Source organism: Wasmannia auropunctata, unplaced genomic scaffold (genome assembly GCF_000956235.1).
Source record: "Wasmannia auropunctata unplaced genomic scaffold, wasmannia.A_1.0 LD336090.1, whole genome shotgun sequence".
Lineage (NCBI taxonomy): Eukaryota > Metazoa > Arthropoda > Insecta > Hymenoptera > Formicidae > Wasmannia > Wasmannia auropunctata.
In genome coordinates this window covers 3,516,358-3,541,025 of record NW_012026800.1, presented here as the reverse complement: position 1 = coordinate 3,541,025, position 24,668 = coordinate 3,516,358, and the positions used below count along the sequence as shown (strand labels likewise).

At 43.8% G+C, this 24,668-nt stretch overlaps 1 protein-coding gene across 5 annotated transcripts in view; it reads right to left on the bottom strand.

The window, feature by feature from the left end:
• Positions 1–18,315, bottom strand: part of LOC105447956 (multidrug resistance protein homolog 49) — a 60,252-nt gene extending 41,937 nt beyond the window's left edge. For 2 of the 5 annotated variants that reach the window (XM_011686287.1, XM_011686292.1), the window contains exons 1-4: positions 18,098–18,315; positions 10,132–10,236; positions 7,741–8,183; positions 6,390–6,690 (exon numbers count right to left, since the gene is read on the bottom strand). The gene's annotated coding sequence lies outside the window, so the exon portion shown is untranslated. The remainder of the gene's footprint in view (positions 1–6,389; positions 6,691–7,740; positions 8,184–10,131; positions 10,237–18,097) is intronic. The other 3 variants (XM_011686289.1, XM_011686290.1, XM_011686288.1) reach the window with 3 other exon arrangements.
• Between the last annotated feature and the right edge of the window lie 6,353 nt (positions 18,316–24,668).

Here is a 24,668-nt window from a genome sequence, read left to right as displayed (position 1 = left end):
GGTGACGAGGAATCTATCAAACATCACGTTTCTCTTTAATTTTTTGCAAACTATTTTTCAAACATAATATTAGTTAATTTGTGCGTTTTTTAAAAAGAATAGATATGACAAACAAATTACGTTAAAAATAATATTTGCAACTATTTATTTATTTTGCAACAAAAGCTAGAAAACAAAGTTTAATCGCTAATTTACTTTGAGAGAAAGAGAGTCTCTACATATCTTATTTAGAAAATTTCACATATCTTAATCAATCAGTCATTTACCTTGGCGACTTGATGTAATAAAAATATAGATGAACGATTAATCTTGAGTTTATAGAACAATTAATATTTCTCACTAATGAATGTATGAACGCGTACGACTGGACGAGTTAACGCACCTCGAGAAACGCGAAAACGTTCGCACTTGGACGAACTTCAACTAACGTATCGAGCAAAGTATTATTACGAAAAATGCATACTTTGCCAGTACCGTAACTAGCTATCTTTACGCCCGGTGCGAATAACTTTGCTGATAAATATGTCAAATACTATATTTTGCGCGAAATATTTCAACGAAATTCTATTTTTATCGTGCAATGTTATGCAATTATTTATATAACATCTTTAAAATATAAAGAGCGCTCTCTCTCTCATTTTTGCATGCCTATTAAAAACATTATATACTATATAAAATTTTGGAACAACACGTATCTAGCTTAAAAAAAATTACTCTTACACAATATCGTTTTTATGATATGACGCTATGTTATTCTATACTGATACTGGGCAACGAAAGGGAATATTTTTCCAGAGCTTTCCTTTAACGACGCAATGCTATGTTCAGTTTTTTCTATTTCTCTATTTTCTACCCATCTCTAACAATGTCAGATATAATGTAACTTTAAAAAATCTTAAAAAGAGATTTCAAGTTGTATCGTCTTTTATCTTTTAGGAAAGATAAACCTCAAGATAGTAATGTCAAACCAAATGGTCGTCGCACATTAAAATCGCATTAAAATCGCACCGACAGTTACAGAGTAATTAATTATAATTAACAAATCGATTATATGTCGCACAATTAACAGATTCTTGACTCGAGAATTCAAGCAAGTAAATCCTCGCCAAATAATTCGGGTCTCTTTTGCCGCGCGAAACCTTACGCAAGAGATTGCAATCTGCTTCGCGGTGCGGGCGTGAGTCATAAAGGAAACGTTCGCACAGATACACGCGCGCGCATACATTTCAATAGGATGAGGCGACAGGCTATAAGCGACAACGAAAAAGCTGCCGACCCGGTGGGAGTGATTCCGGGAACAATCCGGAAATGTGCCGGCGAAGGAACGAAAGAAAATTGTCGTCCCTTGCTCTGAGCGCGAGCGCGACACATACCAACCTTGTTTAAATTCTCGCCGGCCGAATAATACGAAAGGAAATTAAGGGAATGAAAATGAATGATGCGAAAACGTAAACGACACCGTCGACAGGCGAAGAAAACTCTCGTGCGATAAAATATATATACATATAAAAAGAAAAAAATATATGTGTATATATATATATATATATATATATATATCTTTCTTTCGGAGTTTCTGAAATGCGCTCGAGAAAATCCCACCGCGCGGTTTTTCTCGTCACGGCGGTAAAGCGCTGAAAGGATTGCGTGGTAAAACGTACGGGATTGCTGCTTTACGAGAGGCTCATACGTAATGTGCTCACGTTATCTTATTAGAAAATATACGGGCTAGTTAGAAAACGTGGACGACGGCGACCGTTGTGAGAGAGACGTGGTCTATTTGAATAATTAACTCCGCTGAGCACACACACACACACACGCGCGCGCGCGCGCATACGCGTACACATACAACGCAAAATATTGCGGCGTTGCATTTACCCCGGGTGCGCCGCAATTACCCCGATTAATCATACATGTATGGTATAACGAACTCTCCGAGTTCATTATACGGCCTATCGGCGGATCTCCGATTAACAATGCAAATTGTTACCTCGACTCGCGCGAACGGCGCGGCGTTCAATACGATCGAACGATTGGATAATAGTGGCACACGGACGACCGCGAATCTCCGCGACGTGACACGACGCGCGAATCTTCGCGCGTCGACAATTTCGACGGCGCATATCACTTCGACGAAAATAGAGCGAGCCGGGAAAATGGTAGAATTAGCCGCCTTAACGAGAAGAGATACGAGGTCAATAGCTCGACCTCTCGTAACGAACTCGAGGCCGACAATGAGGCCGCTGAATGCCCTCTTCACGCCTCCTTCGCGTTCCGGCACACGCTGCGTATGCGTGCGATACATACAGCTACACTCGGCTAAACGCACTTTGATTCAGCCCCCGACCGCCTCTCCCGCACGCACAATTGAAATCATGACGCTTCGGGATGCTCCGCGGGGTCTTCGATTAAATCAGCGAAACTGAAACGGCGGCACTTCTCCCAGCATCGCGTTGCGTCATCCACCGTGAAAAGACCACAAGCGAAATTGAGAAGCCTGAAGTCCGAACTCCTCTCCATCCACTTCATCCGTTGCATTACGTCGACGAGGGGAAGCGAAAAATTATACGGTTTATTTTCTCGCGGTATATACATATATATCGGCGGAACCGAGGTTTCCTTCACGTGTCTCATTGCTCGCTCGGATAAAATCTACGAAGAGCTCCGTTCCCTGAGAGCTGTCCTTGATAAATTACGATACAATTTAATCTACACGTGTTCTGTGTTTTCAAGCGAAATTGGATAACAGCTGATCCGGATGGCTGATTCAATTTGGCAATTTATTAATTCACGAACGGAGCTCTCTCTCTCTCTCTCTCATTTGTAATGTTTTACGATCCTGATGTGTATCGAGTGAGAGCGTGGTGGCACGTGAGGAAGGTGAGGAAACGCGCGATCTCATCTTTCCTCGCGAGAGAATAAATCACGTATGATTTTCCGGCTCCGATAATCACGCGATCACAATCCATCATTCCATGCCATGTCATCGGTGCCGACGTCCGACGTATGTATTCTTCTCGCGAATCGCGCCAAAGATAAAGAACGCCGCGGCTTTTATCAACGGCGATTTATCGACGCTCTTACGAGACTGTCTAATATTAGGACAGTCGATACCGGGGAAGCACGTTGCAATCTCATTCAGAGAGAGAGAGAGAGAGAGAGGATCACAACTAAATATACGGCCGAACGAAGCCGAAAATATTCTCCTCGCCGAATCGATAAAGTGCTCGCTTTATCGTCCCTTTATATCGAACAGCGTGCCAATAACGAGACAGACTCGATCCTCGTTCTCCTCCCCTTTGCCGATTCAGTCCCTATACCCGGTTTTACCGCTAATTATTCGGCCGCGGTTACTCTGTACCGTGGAACGTGCAGCGCGGGCGCTTAATCGAGCGCGGTGGAAAACACAGAATCGGGGCCAGAGATACGGAAAACCGCTGACGCACGTGAGCTTTCCACGTGGTCGCGCTTGAACCGGCACCGACGAGATAGAAGGAGAGGCGAGCTCATTTGCGTCCCCTCCCTCCCGCGAATCGGGGGATGGAGAAAGGGCGCGTTGCGTCCTGCTGCCTTCTCTCCCTCTCTTTCTCTCTCTCCCTCTCTCTCTCACTCGCCCCCAACTGTCGTTTTTGTTGCCGTCACTGAAAAAACACCGAGAAAATGGGGAAAAAAGGGGAAAGGAGTCAGCTTCTGACCGCGTCGTACGTACATTCGTTCGTACGTTCGTTATTAACGCCGTTGTCGGTGCAGGTGCAAGGTCGGCGTCGCGCTCGGCCGCTTAGTCACGGCCAGGTATAATGCGTCGGCCAAGTATAGCTTCCTTCCTTCTTTCCGCGTCAATCTGTGCACACGTGCGACAACGTCGTGTCTCCCTTATCTTCCCGGCACGTCGTGCACGATAATTTTTAATCAAGCGTCTCACTCACGTCGCGTAATCTCAAGAACAATAACAAAGGATGAGTTTTTGCACCGGCGTGTTTTTTTTTTCTTTTTGCAATTCCGTCAACTCGATCGATTAGCGCCGCCAATTATCATCGTTGCCTCTAAGTACCGCAAGCAGGAGCGATCGTTCTTCGGCAATCTACCGCTCGAAGCGTAATTAATTATTACCTCGCAAGTTTTATGCTCCCGATATTAATAATTCCGCGTGATTAAACAGCGACAGGTTTAGACCTGGGTCGTGTTCGCGAGTTCAACAAAGTTTCGCGGACGACGAAAGCGGAACGACGGCGGTCCGCGCGTGGAGTAAACTTATCTTCGTTATAAGTACGAACGTTCACCTCCGCGAAATAAGGTCCTCACGATCCGCGTGCCGGAATATCGGTTCCGTTCGTGAGAAATGCGCCGGATGAAGTTTCTCGTATAATAATTTAAGTTGCAATCGGCGGAAATAATGAAAGTCGATTAATTGCTGGAAGCCGGGCGTTAGCGGCGAACGCGCGCGCCCATCGTTTCCGGCCGGGTGAAGATAAGACGCCGCGGGCAGGAGCCGCCAAGCCGTGGAATTTACAACGGAATCCTGCGGTCGCTCTGATTAACCGACGGCGAATCAACCGACAGGAAGTTTAGACTACGCGAATCCTTACGTTGCGCCTCAAGAGCCGCGGGAGAGAAAGAGAGAGAGAGAGAAAGGAAGAGAGATTTGCTGGCGGAAGTCGAGAGTGCATTATTCGCCCTCTTTTGTTTCTCGTCGCGTTAATCCGGAATCGAATTTACGCGCGGCCGCCCAATCGCGCGTTTCTTTTACGCGCCGACATCGAAACGCAATCGCGATCGATCGTGCCGATAATTACATCAAACTGACAATTGAGATTGATTCGTTCTGAAGGGGGTCGAGAAAAAGAGAGAGATAAAGGGAGAGAGAGAATAGCTAGTATTCTAAGAAAGGAACGGAACCGGTTTTTTTTTTCCTCTACAAAGATAGCACGTCGCTTTGCAGAACTATTCAATATTCCGCCGCGGTGATGGAACGGCCGCTAAAAGCATGCTTAAACGCCCGGGCGCTCTCTCGCGCGCATTAATTTTCGTTACGGGGCAGGGAGAAACGTTCGTTCACTCGATCCCCGCCGTTTTTCATAGATTACCGCGCGAGCCTGCACCGCGCGCGCGCGCGCGAGCGAGCGCGCATCGCTTATCACACGAAAACGAAACGCGACACCGTTTTAATTGCGCTACACAGCGAGAGAGCGGTATCGCCGTATTTACCACCGGTAGTCGGTATATTTGCGCGAGAGACGCGCAATTATACGGAACATTATCTCTCTGACCTGCGGTAACACAATCCGAAGCCAGCTGTCCTCGCAGGCGAATAGGGAGTTTCCGTTTGCTTCCGCTCTCGTGAGAGACGGACACCGCGCCTCTCACGTTTGATTGCCATTACGAGTGTCGACGTAATCGCGGGATCGTCCCGAGGTGCCTTCGATCTGTGCGCGATACACAATACGAACGGGCTTGCAAAGCGTTTCGCCATCGGGACGAGAAACGTTTTCTCGTGGAGCGCACGACGCGCGCGGTGCGCCTGTTGCGTCGGACTATAGGCGTGTCGATCTGCATAACACGGCCGATCTTACATGCTAATTTTCAGTGTTGGTCGCTCGGCCGAGATCATCCCGGCGATACATATGCAAACGGTAACGGTCGCGCATTAAACATCCGGATAACAATATCGCGCGTATGCACGTCGACGTTGAGCTCAACGGCGCGGAATGGAAGAACCTGGCGCTTCGAAAAAGCGCGCGTGCGTGCTCGTCGTTTTCCCTCGTCGGAGAGCGTTGCATTTTCACGCGTGTCCGCGAAATAGCGCCGGAAATAAATTGGATTGCGGAGTTTGGGGGCGCGCGCACGCTGGTGCAGCACGCGAGAGAGAGCTGATCTCCTAAGTGCAACAGGAAACGTTGATTAATGGGAGGAACTCCGCGAACGAGGAAATCCCCCGCTCGCTCGCTCGCCCACCGGAATTTGCATGAATGACAATACAATTTCGCCGGCAATATGCGGGCGCGCGGTGTAAATCTTGTAAAGGGCAATCGGAACCGGAACATCGGAATTTCCCGTTCGTTCTGCCGGGGAGGGGGGGGCCCTCTCCCTTCCGAAGTGGTGGGCCCCACAGGTAGATTCGTAAGACGTTCGACCGTGACGAAGGTTATCGGCTTGGCGAGTCGCGCTCGCCGAGGTTACACAATGTATACGTGTATAGCTTACACAACGCGCTATTTGGGTTACGTGCGCCAATATGGGCGTCACTCGTTACGTATATCGAGTTGCGTAAAGCGAATGGGACGACTTAATGATGGCGGCGAGCGTGAAATGAATGAAATTTTATATATTTTTTTTTCCGCGCGCGGAGGAAGAGCGTAAATTGATAGTTTGCAAAATGCGCAGACATTACTCACCATTATGACGAAAACTCTGCCGGGCACGGCACACATGAGGGGGGGGGTCGAAAATTCGGGCTTCGCCGAGTTGAAACAGACGTCGTTCGCCCTTTTTTTTCTGCTGTACTGCAGAGTCCGACCACACACGTGTTCCCTCGCGAGATTGCGGATATACAAATCCGTTTAGTCTCTCCCTCTGTATCAATGCTGCGAGAGTTGCATGAACGTGATAATGAATACTATGGTTAATACTCTCGATTATTATTTTGACTCTGCGCCTTCCACCTCCGTAATATAAAGCGATACAGCGTCTAAAAATCTGAAAGAATAAGAACGATTAAATTAAGCCGTTTGGTTCTTTTCCCGCGGCGGCGTTCGAGAGGCTACCCTGAATAATCGATTAGTCTCAATGACTGTTCGACGGCAGCCCGGTCTGAGGAACACGCGCGCGACACGCCGGCGAATTATTGTTATATTGGCTACACGTTAAACTCGATCAAGTTGTTTTTAAACGATCAAGTGATTCGCCGTTCGATTGTCGAGAGGCGGGGATCGCGCTGTAAATGTCGCCACTATTTCGTGACCGTCGTAAAACTATGATGAATCGCCTTACCATTCCTCATTTCTTGCAATACGAGAACTGGACTGGCCTGGTCGGCCGATGTTGTTATTTTAAAACAATTTCCATTAGTGGATATCCATTAGAATTGTCATGCATTACGTAGAAACTCCTGTCTCTAATCATTTCTCGCAAATATAATACTTGCAAATAAGTGAAGTGTATTGCGCGTGAACGTTTAATATATTCTCTTACCGATATAAAGTGATAGAATTTTTTAATATTTTTTAATATAATCATGTTTACATTTATCTATTGTCTCTTATTTCCGTTAGAGTTTTGTAACGCGTTATACTTTTTAATATAATCATTTTTACATTTATCCATTATCTATTATTTTTGCTAAGAGTTTTGCAACGCGTTTTGAGCGTGTTAAATCTGTTCTTCTCGTTCATAAAGCCTTTAGAATATCGGGATATACACGACCGTGTTCATTGTACATCCCGATTGCTACCGAAACGGCCTCCACCACGAATTCGCAATTACGTTCCACGCAGCATGGTAATTCGGTACACGCGCGGGCCGTATACGCAATCGAAAAATATTCGCCTCTCCGCGTTCTACGTGTATGTATGTCCTGGACACTTTCTAAACCTCTCCCCAGCGCGGAGGGCTCGTAACTCGCGATTGCATACGTTCCGTTGCGATTCTCCGTTTGACTTTGTTACTTGAATTTTCGAATGAGAGAGAGAGAGAGAGAGAGAAAGAAATGAACGAACAATAGTCTGGTTATTGCATTTTATTACTCACCGTAATAAGAAAGTAAAAAAATCTCTGTAAATCTCGATAAAATGCGAGAAAGGTAATCGAATCACAAATGCGATCACATCTAGATCCGTGCGCGACGGATTTGGCGCTCGTCCACCAGGAGAGACGAGCGGGGGGACCTGGCAAAATGCTTCGTCACCCGTTGACGTATCTGCAAACTCTTTTTATAACGCGCGACGACGCTTCTCGCGCATCCGGGCAATGCGAATGGCAATGCCGCCGACTGAAATTCCGGTTAAATCTCGTACAGGACTCAGCTTTCGCACCTAATTTACTGAGAAACAACGTTTCTCACATTCGCCTCGTGCGTATTAAATTATCCCTCTAAGAGACATCTACAAGGGTTCCCGTATATTGATCATTTTGTTGTTGGTATTCCCGATAAATCTCCTCTGCTTCACCATACGGCCGCACGTCCATCGAATCTGAAACGCAGGAAATAAAGACAGTCGTCAGATTATATGTCGTAACGTGCTATTATTGTGTTCACCCATATTGAAGCTGGAATTCTTATCGTTGCCAATCAAGTTCTATTTACTCCAATTTACGTGCTAATTTGTTGCTTTAGTCCCGATCTTATTACACAACATTTAACAGGAAATCGCGTAACAGATGGGCGGTACAGATACTAAGCTTGCATCGAGCTGCTCTTCCGCAGCTAAAAAGATAGTAATCGAATCGAAAAATCAATTATTCCTGAATTTATCGCTATTTTCATTATTCTAAAATAATTCGAAATATCATCTCAACACCGTGATTTAAACTGTTCTTATGAGAATCAAGAATCATGAGAATATGAGATTACAGCGATAAATTAACGTATAAATAGTAGTAAATTTGATAATAAACTTTAACTTTAAAATTTCATAATAAATGCGAACTTGATTGATGGTAATAGAGATTCCCGCTTAATATGGGTTAGTATATGCAATGGGCATGTTGCAATTTTTATTTTTATAAAAATTAAAATATTAATAAAACAATAATTAAATAATATGTACAAGCATTTCCAATTTTAGATTTCTGTACGAAAACTGAAGAAAAATGATACTATAATTAACATCGTTCACACAAATAGTATCATAAAAATTCAGAGAAGTCGCAAATAAATTATTTTAAAATCTGGACTCTCGGTATAATTTATTCCATTAATGCTGCCTACAGAAAATATCGCTTATAATTTCCTTTTTCGCGATATAAATTTTTTTCTCCTGTTTTATACTGTTACGCTACTTGCTACTCGCATTTTATATTGTTACCAATGTTGTTCAAAAAAATTAACCATCAATTATTTTATTTCCTCATATATCCGTACATCGCGAAGAATTGCTGTGCCAAAGTCTAAATAGTTTTATGTGCCAATATCTTTTCCTATTTATTTCTCAGCGTCGCCAAATCTACGTTATGGTCTTCGAGTTTGCCAGCTGCTCTCTTCTCTCGTCCGCTTTAATTAATTTATATACTTCTTGCGTGCCTCTCTCTTCCCCTTCGCCTCTCCCCCTCCCCCACCCCCGAAATGATATAATCATTTAGAGGAGATGCTCGTCTCGCTAAATAGAAAAATAAATAAGTCATAAAGGAAGCGAAAGAGGCGACGAATCGTGCGTGCTGCGCGCCGACATTCTATCTCATTTCTTCTAATTATTCTTAATTTCTAATACCGCCTGCAGGAGTGACGCGATCCGTTTAAGAGGCCCACGGCAGGTCTCTCTCTCTCTCTCTCTCTCTCTCTCTCGTCTCGTGATTAATTTATGTAGTTTCTTACGGCGCTTAGAACCCTGTAGCGCGATCAATAAGGAACGAGCAGGCGATGCAGCTGTAGCAGACACGGTAGCAACGCTGTACGTTATACGGGCGGTCGATCCATACCGTAAGCGACATTCTCTTTTTTTCTTGTCGTATTTAATTCGCTCTATGGAATATCGCCACGACGTATCGCGATAACGAGACCGAGAAAGGCACGCGCACAGATCCCCTTACACGTACACCGCCTTCGTGAGTCACTCGCGCGATCGATTTCCATAAAACGCCCGCGCGGTAATCATCGGAAAAACGTGCCGCGGGAGTCACCGTTCCATTAAGGTGGCAATCGCGATACGTATAGTCGCGATACGTAAGGGAGGAAAAACCCCGCGTCAGCCGCGCGCTTGATCCGCTTTGCGGAAACAAAAGCGACGCGATCTTCCCCAGCCCCGCAAATTCCGCGGTGGATCTAAAGCATCGTGAACGGTGAATCGCTATTGGAATGACGATGATGCGCCGGCGCCACGATCGGAATAATCGGCGTGGATCCCGCGGAATACGATCGCGCGTAATTGGATAATGAAATGGTTAACGGAATTACGAATATATTCGGTGCGAAACGATACTCACACTCATCGGGCACGGGCTATGTTTCCACGCTAGCGGATCGAATAAATGCCTCTAACGGCCCTTCGAGCCGACGATAGCGGTACCCATCCGCGCTGCGAAATTTAACTGAAAGAAGAAAAAGATCGTACCACGATTAATCGAAGAAGAGATGCTCCACCTGCGTAAATACGTTACGACGACGGATATATATATATATATATATATATATGTATGTATATAGTACGCGTGAGATTAAAGTTACCGCAGCCCGGAGCAATTTTATGCTCCGTGGAAATCTGGGTTTTGAAGATTTTCCAACAACGAACGTGTGCCTCATTAACTTAATTGTAAGCTCCGACCGTCGTGGTAACTCGCGAGAAGAGGCAAAATTGCTTCATTAAAATTAGGACAATGAACACAATGATTAGAATAAGAATTGTACGTCGAATTAAGAGTGAGAAAAGGATGGGGGGGATGAGAGAGACCCGCGTCGCATGTCGGTTAAACGTTAAAATAGGTACATCGCTATTGATCTATATGCATCTCTCGCGTAGCCTACTTTCCTAAAATATTCTTTACGCCGCATTTCAAACAAACAGTTGATTCGCGATGCGAATGGAGATCCTCGTCGAGTGGCGTCCCGCCCGGCGGAAAAATTTCCAAAGTTAACCGAAAACTTCGAACGCAGATAGCGGGGGGGAGCTTCCCGCGAGCTCATAAAAAATTCTCTTCCGCAAACGCCCGTCGTCGTCATATCGTCGGGACGAACGAGTTACGGGAGAGATGCCACGAAGTCGTCACCGTCGTCGCGCGCTACCGGGTGTCTCGCTCTTATTTGCATCTCAATCGCGGCCTAACGTCTCCCCTGGCAACCCGGCTATGAATTTTATTCCGGTCTCATATTTCTGGTCCCCATTGTGGTGTGCGAGACGCGCGCGCGCTCTTTGCTATCAATCATCTCCAACGCTACTGCCGTTACTCGCCACCTCGGGGCTGTATTCCGAACTTTTCCCGCGCGCGAAGAGGCGAGGAGTAGAGGAGTCGACGAAGGAGTCTTCGACGAGTCCCTCTCTTGCGCGAATTCTCGCTCCTCCGTCTCCACCGCTTCTCTCCTAGCTTTTCCTTCCTTCCTGTTCCCCTCCCTCCCCCCCCCCTCCTCCTCGTCGCAAACAAGAATTCCGCAAACGCCCCCGGGGTCCGTGAAATACGTGAGGGATGCGCGTCTAGACGCCGAGGATCTTTTCCGTGAGAAAATGCAGAGAGCGCAGCGATTCCTTCTCTTTATCTCCGGGATATCTCGCGGTTAAACATCGCGACCGAGAAATCTCGTCGGACAGACGAAACACACAACGCGACATTCCCCGCATTTTCAATTTACGCGGTCTGGCGTCACCCGATCCCGTACTCGGGGCTTTACGGCATTGTTGATCGTTTCTCTTACGGAGATGTTGGCGAGTATTAAGTAAAGTCTCGCGAGCGAAATCTCCCCGCGGGATCCGACCGGGATCGGGGGAGAAACGTCGCGAGGAAAGTCTCGCGGGAGATTTCTCTCTCTCGCGCGCGCGAGCACGAATAGCGCATTGTCTGCGGCAGTTTATAACTCAAGTCAACATTCTTTCGCCTCTGCGTTTGCCATTTGAAACTCGATAATCCCGATCGTTCGGTGTAAGCAGCTGCGCTACAAAAAATGTACGTGATCAGCAGGTGGCTCGTACATAGTTCCCTTAATCATCGTTCTTTCATCACAAAAGCCAAGCGCTTCTGAGACGGTCGATATATTCGATATTATCAGATAAAACGGAGGAAAGCCCTTACGGGCGACGAAACTCATAACGCTCGTCAACGGGTTAAGGAAATGGACGGAACGCTGGATATTGCCGCGAACCATCGTATTCTTCCACCCCCACCTCCCCCCTCAATAAAAGTATCCTATCAGCGTCTCCGTAAACCTGGCGCATTTTCTCGTCGCGATATCTCGTGGAAACGCGGAGGGCAAGACGATGAGCTCGTTCCCTTCCGGCCGTTTCAACCCTTTTTGCTAAAAAAAATATCCGTACATCGTTGTAGAATTGCAAAACTTGCGGAGAGAAAGTACATTTTGAAGCATTGAGTTTTACAAAAAAATCATCGACATTTCCCTCCTCGCTCCTGATTTTATGAAGATGATGTTAAAATTATTGCTAATTTCTTTTTTAAGATTTATTTAATTTATAAAAAAATTATTGTAAATTAATATTTAATTTAAAAAATCCTTTCTTTATCTAGGCAATCTATTTTTATATAGATAGGCAAGTGCGCTTTATTGCAACTATTGTGACGTTTCAATACGATGGAATTCAAATTATATAAAGTATACAAAGTATATAATTATTCGATAAAATTCTTATTTCATTACACGTCTTTTTTATGTTTGATTCATTATTCCTTCTGCCAGGTGACAATTAATATTACATCAATGGCAACGAGTATCGATTTTTAGGTCCAACAGGACCACGACTAATGAAGCTAGTAAATAGCGAGGCTATTCATTAATTATTGAGATTATCGATTCATATCAATTGAACCTATTATCTATTTATACCAATTACAGAATTATTTCCTCTATATAATTCTCTGTGTAGAATTCCGTATTTTCGTCGATAGATAAAATATTAATGGAGCATCTTTACTGCTATAATTATCTTTTATGTAACGTCGATAAGGTGACGTGAAGCGTAATATTTACATTCCTTCGAAATACTTCAGAGGCGGAGCAGCGTTATTTGAGCTTGGCCGTAAACGCACACCTTAATATACTTCCCACGCACGTCTCAGTGTTCTTATCGTTGTAATTTTTTCAACGTCAACAAGCATATTCATTACAAAGCCTGGTTATAGAATATTAATTTAATAAGCGGTTATCTCTGCGGGAAATTTTACTTGAAACAAATGAGTCGGCTATTCTTAATCATATTCTTATCATTTCTATTAAGGCCGCTCGGTTTTGCAACCTGACGTAATTTTATTTATTTAGCCGCTAGCGAGTATCTTTAAAAAAAAAGTAGCATCTCCTGTTTCAAGCGTTCTAACATTTAATTAAATTTGTTACTTAATATAAGTATGCAATAGTCTTAAAATTCAAAGAATGCGTTAATGAAGGCATAGGCATGATGTTCCCTGTGAAGTATAACATGCCAGGACGATGTTACATAGCACCCGATTTATTAACTGGTATCGATCAATACTATGGAAATCTAAGAATGTGACACCAGAAGCTGCAATATGAAGAAGCTATTAATATTGCAATTTTAATATCTAATGTGAATTTGATACTAGAACTATACCAACTATCGATCATTAATAAATAGATTCTATTTCTATATTATTTAAATACCCTACATATATATGTATATATATATTCTTCAAAAGTAATATTAAAGTATTATATATATATATATATATATATATATACTTTTTTTAAAGAAATAAAAAGAGAAACAATTAATTGATTAATTTAATTATTTACATATTGCAGTAAAAGTTACGAAAAATCTAAAAAAAATACACCGCTACAAATTTGAGAAAAAAAATTTCAAACCAGTCATTTTGACTGCTTTGGCAGTTCTGGTGTTAATCACGTATTCTAAAAGCAAAATTGTTTTTCTTTTACAATTTTGTTATAATATTTATTTGTCTTTAATATTTAAGTGCCCAAAAAATCGATTTCAAAGTTAAAGAAGGAATTCGCAACGGCAACTACGTTTTCCTTTCACAATGCCCGAGCTCGATTACATCGCGCCTCGGTGTTATGAGATCTGCCGATGGTCTCCGCGTCAATGCCATAAAGATATAAAAATACGACACCGTAAAAGACACTCCGGCGCGATATCGGTTATCAGTCCGCGGAATATCGCGGCACACACCGACGATTCACTCGCACCTGCCGAGGTGGAGAAAATCTACCCAGCCACTACTACGATCGATAGCTCGTTCCGAAGAATTCCTCCGTGGTGAATTTTCGCGCGCGGACAACAAAAAGACCGAAGACGGAAAAGACTGATCGAAAAGTTCGGCGGGGAGCGCGAGTCGCGTGACGGCGGCGACGGCAGCGGCGAACGCCGCTGCACAAGTCTTACTGATTGCTCAGGCCCGGCGACTTATTTCTGCGGCGACTTGTTTTCTGGTTGCCTGTTTCAGGGTTGCATATATAGATCGCGAATATATACACGGGGCTCGCCCTTCCCGTATACCTACTGCGGTAAGCCTACGGCACGCCGTTACAACACGCTCGGCGGTGAGAACGCCGGACACGACGGATCGATACTTTCGAAATTACCTAAGCTAATTGCAAGTCCAAGGCCCGACGGAGTGACCGAAAGGTCGACGCAGCTTGTGCACCTTCAAACGTGCAGCGAATTCTACTCTCGTCTTTCTCCTTATAATAATCGTATAATTATATAAATATTATAACAGACGCTTCTCGCTACGTGAAAATTGCCCTTCGTCACGTTTCGCGAGCGAGTCATAGAATTTTACGCGCAGGAGCGACGTATAACAATATAATCAATGCCGGTGAAGTCGGGCGTCAGCGCACGAAATTCTGGTTACCGCTATCAAAGCTCCGCTTATCGGGGCGCCCGTCGAGGCCTATGGCGTCGACGAGTACGTGTGCGGGGCGCTGTAAAATCGATATCGTTCCGAGAAAGCCGGGGGACGTTGCGTCATATAATCGATATAATCCGGCCGCAGCGAGAGCAAAGCGGCGGGAGCGCTGTCAAAAGCATCCGAGTACACACGTCGGGCGCCCCGCGGATTACGGCAGATTCAATAAGATCCTGCCGACTTCCCTAAAGCACGCGCGACACATGCCTCGCGCGGCGTTTCCCGCCCCCGAGATCTCGAAAGGGCCAACTAACGGGGTTGCTCGCGTCGGATCCGGAAGGAAGAACGGGGGATCCGGTAAGCGAGAAACGGGACAAGACGCGCGCCGCGATAGATGTCGAGGGAGACGTCACGTAGCGACGAGGAGGGGGGAGCAGGGGGGGCCAGGAACTTCCCCTTTCGACTTCGAAATCCTCCTCTCGCGAGGCGTCTTCTTTCGAGGTAATACCACGTCGCTCGACCGCGTTACAGACGCGCGTTTTCCAAAGTGACGCTAATGGAGGCGGATGAGCGGTATACGAGCACCAAGGCGAGACGAAGGGGAGGGGGGGGGAGGCAAAAAAATCTCCCGCGCGCGCATTTCATCCAGATCCGCGGCGCGTTTTTCGCGAAACACGCGGTCAATAGTTGCATAAACAGCAGTCCGGGCGCGTTCGCGATTGATATTTGAACGCGATCGTCGAATAACGCGGTAAAAGCGCGCCGCTCGATTACACGCGACAACGTAAAACAAACTCGTTGCCGCGGCCGCGTTTTTCGAAATTTCCCCTCCCTCCCAACCCCTCCCTCTTCCGTCCGCGTGCAACCGCATTTTCCCGATGAAGCCCCGCGGCGCGAAAAATGCGTTTGCCCTCGGTAACTATACGCGACGGGAATTAGCCGCCGATGTTTTCGGGCGCGCCAGGTCGTTTAAAGTCGCGTCCCAGCTGCGAGCCGCGCCGGCCAGCCGCGGAAAATTAACGCCGTTACCATCGATAGTTAATTTTGATTATCAATTATTTGCCGACGAAATGACGATCGGGCAAATTTGCGTGGGAAATTTGCGCAAAAATCAAATTCAAATCAATTCTCGTCGATGTCGCGCGTGATTTGCTATGCGCATTACCGGGCAAAATTATATGCCGTCAATTAATTAATATTTGATGTCTAACCCAATTAGATGAAATGCGGTTCCCATTAGGAAGTATTCGGCTATACAATGCACAGGCCGGGAAATTGAACAATACGATTTACTAATTGAGTCATGTCTGACGCCGTCGCATGTATATCGAAGACACGCCGGGCTTACGTCGCGCCGTCGTGCGTTCAGGCAAAAGGCACAAAACGGAAACGCCGATTATGCCGACTTGCGCGAGCTACGGGCTGATCGTACGCTATTTTAAGTCCACGTAAGAACGCGTGAACGCACACCACGCGTAATACGGCCGTGAAGCTAAAACTGGAAGAGCTATTTCCATATATTCGCCAAGTCGTCGTATCCGAAGGAAATCTACGTACGGTCATTCATTAGTCACAAAAGATCATGAAACGCGCGGTTTAACGAAAAAATAATTGCGCCATTATTCCGAATGGGGACGTCACGTTTGGACTCATTACTCAGCGATTTTTTTCTAATTACTTTTGTTGAAGACCTCGTAACAATTGGAGCTGTGCTAAAAGTGAAAAAAAAAATACCGAGTCTGTGGCAATTTTGTCCCGTGGAAAATCGGTCGATTAAAATTTAACGATCTTTATGAGAGTGCCCACGTAAAATATTTACTCCGAGCAGAGATTTCAGAAAAATACAATTTTTTAATATTATTTTTCGTAGTTACATTAAAAATGGGAAAAAAGTACCTTTTTTCTAGATAAATAGTGAAATATTTTAACAATTTCTAAACCCATTGTAATCTAATGTAAAAATTGTCTTTCGCGAACTATGTATCAAGTGATGTGGAAAAATTAATAGGCTGAGAATTTTCAATGCAATTAGCCTAATTACTTAAGTGAACCGAACATTTCGCTGATTAGTATTTCCGCGCCACGTTCTCTCTCTCTCCTCTCTCTCTCTCTCTCTCTCTCTCTCTCTCTCTCTCTCTCTCTCTCTCTCTCTCTCTCTCTCAGCTGCTCTGCTTTCGATCGATGAATTTGATAATACCTCTCTCTCTCGAAATCTCGTCAAGTATCTATGGATATTTGCCCATCGACGAATCAGTCGTTTCGCACATTCGTCCGATGACACGTTTGTTTGTTTGATTGAATTTTTTCCGCCGCAAGCTGCCCGCTGGCCTTGATTTATTCGCATGTAACGCGCGCGTTCTGTAGCCGCGGGATACCGGGGATCGGCAAATTTATGGCATACGATTTTCCAGGGTCACGTACGTATATAATCGCGGCCTGAATCACGCCTCCGTCCACTTCCCGATATCGTGCCAGATAATGCCCGCCGATAAGTCTTCAGCGACCTGTCGACATCCGCATTGTCCTGCACACGCATATAAGCTCCCGCATATTTCCTTCCGTCGCTCAACGCCGCGACCTGTATCGCATGCAGAGCTCACGCAAAGTATGGAAATAAGACTGAGAAATAAGGAGACTTAATGACTTTCCGTCGATGTGACTCGTATCGATTCAATTCCATCGACAATCTAAAGCTTCTTATTGCTAGTTGGCTTATGTCAATCACTCGAGGATGCAAAATGGAATGAAATCCATATGTCAAACGACAATTAACAGTTTTATATTTAATTGTTTATATTTGACAATCTAATATCATATTCGTCCTGATTTTTATATTTAACAACCTATAATATCATATTCGTCCTGCACTAGATTTCTAAGTTTTTTAATGATAGGTATATTTTTAATGATACCTTTGATATATGTAACATCTTACTTTTTTAACGGTCTCGAAAGCGAGATCAATTCGATTTATCGAATCAACAGTTAATTAAAGATCCCGAAGCGGAGTCTGTCGCGTCTAAGCGCGTGTTATCTTCGCGTAGAATTCAGTAGCGAGAATCAATCTAATTAGATGCGCCTTCATCAATTGCTGTACCGAACGCGGAAGGAACATTCGCGTTAATTGAATGGATGCGGTCGCATCAGACACGCGTCACGTGCGTGCAACGTTAAGCCTTGGATTCCAGCGCGATCGAGAGATCCGCCGCCACCAAATGGAAATTTAAAAAACGAGGAAACAGATTCTGCCGCATTATTTTACATAATTCTACATAAGCATTAGATAACACTCGCAGTTATAACACGACGAAATTTATGTGTTTCTAACGGTCTAATAAAGTCGCCTCGAAGCGTTCAGAATCGATTGTCGCCGGAGCTGTCTCGCACCCGGAGCGATCGCACTTACTTTGTCGTACAGAAAAAGAAGCAGTGGAATTCGAGAGTTTCCGGTATAATTCCGCCCGGCGTTCTCGAGATAAGGAAATTCTCAGATAAGAGCCACTCTCTCTCTCTCTCTCTCCTTCCGTAGGGCTTCCTTTGGCTTGAAGAAGGACTCCGTCTGTGCGACGACGGGTTTTAGCCCGGCCGGCTACGGTTCGACACGTTGCGGACAGAAGGCAGTTTTACACTGACCCCTCTACCACTAGAGCCTCTATGTATACCACCGTCTACTACCTACCGCACTCGTCACATTTGCGTGACTAAGTGTGTGTGTGTGTGAGTGCGTATCCGTAGTGACGGTCGGTTACTTATGTCTGTCCGGGTCTGCCCGGCAAACATTAGCCGAGTTTACAGTGTTTACACCCTGGTGGGTCGGCGATGACCTGGCAGTGGGCATCTGTGTGCCAGACAAAGGAATTTCCTATTTTCCTTTCTTTTCAGATATTTCTTCTGTGATGAGTTAAAAATAATACTCTGTATTTTATGGATTGTAAAAATAATTATATCATTTAAATTATAAAGATATACTCTCTAAAAGTGAATCAGTGGAATCATCACTGATTTTCTGTGTATATCATTTTCCAATGACGTACAGACGGGGACACTAATGCCTTAACACTCGAAGTTGCGCGTACATCGAGCGTGTTCTAATCAGAAACGCGTCTTCAGAGCGCGTTTCAATGAGAACCGCGTTCTTCTCTCATCTCGTAATTTCAAGTGTTAAGACATTAGTGTCCCCGTCTGAACATAGAACTGTAATAAAAGTAAGTTTCTCAATGTTCAGCGATAATATATTCAAACAGTGAATATCACTGAAAGATAGTGAATTTTAGTTCTCAAAACTGTTTAGTAGTGAAACTCACCTTTCAGTGATATTCACTGAATCGGTATATACTGAAAATCAGTGATGATTCGACTGATTCATTTGTAGAGAGTGTATATTTTGATAAATATTTCAAAAGGTTTCAGAAGGAATAAAAAAGTAAAATTTATTAAATAATGTAAAAATTTTTTATAGGCCTCTGGAATCCTCCGCAGAAATAAGTGCGTTAAAAACTATTTAATGAGCAAGGAATTGTACTTGCTTAAAATTAGATATATGTATAAGTGTTTACAGTTGACTAACAAATTTATACTTGCTTAACAATCATAGCGCGCAAACGTTTCGACTCTGTTCCGCTTCAGTACGGAAATCAAGAATGTCACCTTTACAAATAGCTCGACGGCATCAGGGACGGAGACTTTTGAATTTTCTGGATGGAGTATTTCATCTAAGCGGGTGGGGGGGGGAGCGGATACGTAATAACACAAATATTTTCTTTTCTGTTATATGTTGAAATATATTTCTACTTCTATATTTAATTTCTTTTCATATTTTTTCTTAAAAATATAAATATTTTTCTTTTAATTTTACCTCGATATCACGCAAGAATTAGCTCTTTTAGAATTAATTATTTAAAAAAAAATTTTTTTAAATACCCCGAATTTAGGGTGTGGAATTACACACTCTGGGTGTGGAAAGCTCCATACCTTTCATAAAGTAAGTCTTCGTCTCTGCAGAACAGCATAGATCTTTGTCGATCTCATTTCTCTTCTTTTCATTGTCACAGTTAAAAGTCCAATTTATTGGACATCCGTCTAAATAATTAATCTTTAACTTGACTATAATAAATTGGATTTTTAACTGTGACGATGAGAAGAAGTGACAAAGGTCTATACCGTCGAGCTATTTGTAAAGGTGACGTTCTTGATTTCCGCACTGAAGAAGACTCGGAGTAGAGTCGAAACATTTGCGCGTTATGATGTATTGTTTAGCAAGTATAAATTGCGGTCAACTGTAGAAACTTGTGCATGTCTGAATTTTAAACAAGTACAACTCTTGGCTCATTAAATAGTTTTACGCATTTATTTCTGCGGAGGATCACACAAGCTTAAAAAAAAATTTTATATTATTTGATTTTATCTTTGGACTATTATTGTACACTACTTAATATTTAATTATTTAAGATTTATTACTTTTTGTCGGATATTTTAAAAGAAATTTAGTATTCAAATGTTTTAACCTCTTTTGAAAAAATGTAAGAAATTTAAGAATGTCGAATGAAAACATTCAAATTATTATCAGTAATCATAGGATTCAATTATTTTTTGTTTATTATAGTTGCCAAATATTGTGCAAACACAATAAGACATTCATTGCTTGTGACTTAACATCTACGTCTAACTGTACTTGCCTTGATAAGCAATATTTCAAGAACAGTAAGAGTTCTTGACAGTTTAATAAGTGTTCAAGAGATAAATAGTTAAATAGACAATAAATAGACAAGATAAACTAAACAACATTAAAAAAGAATAGAAAATCTAAATTATATTTTAAAATGATACCGATATGGAAAAAAGTGAGAAAAAGAGATAAAAAAGCAGTGTATGCAAAAAAACTCAATCCAAAAGACTGAAAAAATTAACAATGAGAAAATAAAACATACGAGTTTATTTTTTATTTTATTTATCCGGTATTGTATGAAATTTAAGATTGAGAGACTAAAAACTAAACCCTTAAAACACTCAAGCCTAAAGAATTTGGACCCTAAAGGCTTTTGAAATGAAAAGTGAAAGATAACAGATGCAACGTCATCTTTCACTTTTCGTCTTGAGAGTTTTTAAAGTTTATCTGTTTAAACGGAAAGAATAATAAACGCTAATCGTACCTAATGCAGAACGAGTGCAACCGTACGTTTAAGAAGGGAGTTTTCAAAAATTTTATCTCTATTCGTTGTTCTATTTCGTCGTTTTTCTGAAAAAATTCGCGAAAAAAAAATATACGATAATCTTAATTCTAACGAGAACCAGTCACAAACAGTAGACCGCGAATGGAAATGCACAAACAAAGGAATATAGAACAGTTGCATTTGGATTAAACGTTTTCCAACTGCAATGGAGATTCTTCGTTGATTAAAGGATTATTTGTGGCAAAAGGCCAATTACATTATGAGAATGGATACACATTCTACCGAGCAACATTCGCCACAATTCTTTCTTCCTTATCGTTAAGCTTATTACGCGGAAATGCGTTCAGAACTTGAAGGAAAGGATATGCATGGTTTGCTATTTACAACTGGTCTCTTACAATCTTACGTAATTACATCATACATTCTCGTAGATTAAATTTTTAGAGCGCGGCAGTGGAAAGAATGCGTTCTTCCCCGTGAAAGATCTTTCACATCGAGACGGGAGGGAGGGGTGAAAGGCGGAGGGGGGGAACAAATGAAAAATTGACAAATCCACTCGGTCGAAGCAGGCTATATGTCGAACATCCGTCCGAATATAATTCCCTCGAGTATCACGTCGTTCGAAAAGTCGATATCAAGAGCACCGTTTCTTATCGGCGCGAGCGAGATTTCTCGCACCTAACAGAATCTCTCCCGTGTCTTTTCAATTACCGCCAAGCGATCTCGACGACGACGACGACGACGACGACGGCAACGACGATCTTTCCCACTGACGTCGGCGCGCCTGCCTCGACCCTCTCGTCCGTGGAAGTCCCCCAAAACCCGTCGCGGAATCCTCCAGCCGACGCACGCGTAATTTGCATACGATTAATCTTGATCAACGGCGGCGGCGGGCGGCGGCACCCTCGCCTCCGTCCGAGGAATGCCCATCTTCGTCCTTGATCCAGCGGGAATCGGGTTAAATGGCGAACTATCGCGCCTACACCGAAGGACAGTATACCCATGATGGATCGTTACGTCTTGGCGAACCGAGGCTGCGCCGAAGACGAATTCGGCATGGCGGAATCGATCTAATTAAGCGCACGCACGACCGCGCGCGCGCGCGCGCGCGCCCGAGACGGAACAAGCCGTCGTCGGGACGGGATGCGGACTGATTGAATTGCGGTATGCAGATTTGCGTCAACAGAATATTCCAATTGCGTTCGCGCAAATCCGACGACCGCGTTATGTCGCGGGCTGAACAACGCGACCGTCTAAAATCACACACGAGCTCTGTGCTTAGGACTCTCGCGATATAATGTCTCTCTCTCTCTCTTGCATGAATTTTCTTGATTTTAAATAACGATCGCGCGTGTCTTTTAACAATGAGAAAGGATAAATTAGTCAAAACGTTCTAACTTTACGTTATAAGTGCCTACAAGACGCGGAAAGATTGAGATTTTCTTTTTTTTTTTCTCTTAGAATATAATTCCGCGTCGCGGAAGTTCCCGAGTTACATCACGCGTTTGTCCCACCGTGATGAGTGAGTTATATAACTCGGGCTCGCGCGGAAGATGGATTGCCGCGTCTGCACGACGTTATATTATCCCCGGGACCGGGGATTCAGTTGCGAGAGAATCAATCTAATTAGATACGCCTTCGTCAATTGCTACAGGACGAGGAGGGAGAGAGCTGTCTCGTGTTAATTGAACCTGACGGTGGCGAACAGATTCGCGTCACGTATACGCGCGATATTGAACCTAATCCCGCTCGTATGCGAACTCTCGCGCGCGAAAGAAAGACCCAAAATCAATGCACCCTGCTTAAAAAATCCGATAAGAAATGATAGAAACCTAAAGAAATTTGCAGGGCTGGAAACACTACCGTGTCTCCTGATTTCCATGTACACGTTATATTTACGCGATATTTGCTCAATAGTTTCTTGGAAAAAGTTGACCGTTATTATTACGCACGCGCGCGGAGTACTTTTTTACGCCTGTTATTCTATTTCTTTTTTTTTTCGTCCGCATTTCTATACGCGCGTTTGATATTAAAGCCGTAAATCGATATTCGCGGGGAACGGCCGAGAGCTCGTACGATACGCAAACAGAAATTTGCAACGTACACGGCATATAATCATTGTTTATTTGACGCACGCACGCGCGCGCGGCCCCTATCATCGTCGCTATATCCTCGATACTTGCACGCATCCATCCGTCTTTCTTTTTTTTTCTCACGCTCGTTACCGACGCACTCGATATTATTATAGCACGGAGAACCAAAAAGCAGGAAACTCAAAATTTCCATTGCTAATGACGCGAGAGAGCATTCTGCTCGACGGTGTTATCGTTATCTTCCGCCGGGCTGTAAGCTCACCAGTGGATAAGCGAACGAATTTAATCGCGTATCTCCGAATTTTCCGTACGATAAAGCTCGTTCTACGCTTCGTCCCGTCCCGCCCCTTTCCCCTCTATCGCAGTGAATATTTAATCACCAAAAATAAACCGTTTCAAACCGGGATCTATCTTGTTATTAAAAGAACGTCTGTGTGTTTAGCTTTTGCGCTAAAATAATGACGCCATTATACTACATGTATTAATTCTAGGAATAAATTCATATATATTTGTATTTATTATTAAAGGATATATTTTTCTTCTCCGTCTTATTAATAGAATTTTAAATACATGAGACCTTTATGCAAAAGAAAGTATCGGAAAACTTTACCATTTTATCGTCATTATTTTTTATTTACAATCGTACAGAAAGTCAGTGAAAAAAAGCTCCTAAAATTAATCCGAGAAAGTAATTGACAAATCTCGATATTAATCCCTATATCGCTTTTCTATTTTCTTTTTCTGTCAAATAGTTTTAAAATTATCTTCCAACTATTAATTATTATTAATTAATTAACGCCTCTATTAATTTCTGTTTGTTTTCTAAATATATTACATTCTTTGCTTTAGTACATACGTTGAACGTACTTCACTATGCAGATATTTATTCCAAAGTTACAGTTTAATCTTAAGATAAAAAATCTTTTATCATAAGTATTTTATCCCGTATTTTGAGACTCTAACAAATCCAAAGGCGAAGAGCAACAGATTTAATGTGCCTTAATTATATCGAAGGACTAAAACAACGCGGCGGTATTTCGCATTTCTTTTTAATACTCTCTTATCGACAAAGCTCATTGAAATACAAAAATCCTATGCACCCGGTATTATCCGACGGAGAGGCTTATTTCGCCGACGATTGATCCCGAATCTCCATGCCGGTGCCACGGGGGTGGGATTCCGCAAGGACCACGATCGGTGGCGGCGGCCGCGGCGGCGGCACATCTCGAATCCTCGAGGATTAACCCCTCTCGATTTATTTCGACCGATCTAACTCACTCTCCGGCCGCCCACGCCGCCGAGAGGAATCTTCGCGGTGACACTTGAGGGACGTGATGCTGATAAAGGATCTCCATTCGCCGGGGAAGACTGGCCTGTAGCCGGTGCGGCTGTAGTCGCGCGCTTCCCTCCCTCCCCTTCTTCCTGCCCCGAGTTACGGGGGGAGGGGGGGGGCTATCTTGACCCGCGTTCCCGTGAATGCGCGCATTGTCCGCATTGTGTGCCGCCCGATGACCGAGCTAAGGATACCGCAGGCCGGGATGTTGGGCGGGAGGGATCACAGTCGCGTGACGCGCGTCGCTGCGCCGCGTCGTCATTTATCTCGCGCGGAATTTCAGATATTTCCCCGGGACACGCGGGGGGCGCGATTATTGCAAGACAAGCGACGTGTAATTAACACGAGGTGTCCCGGAATAAACGACGGGGAGGGAGGGTT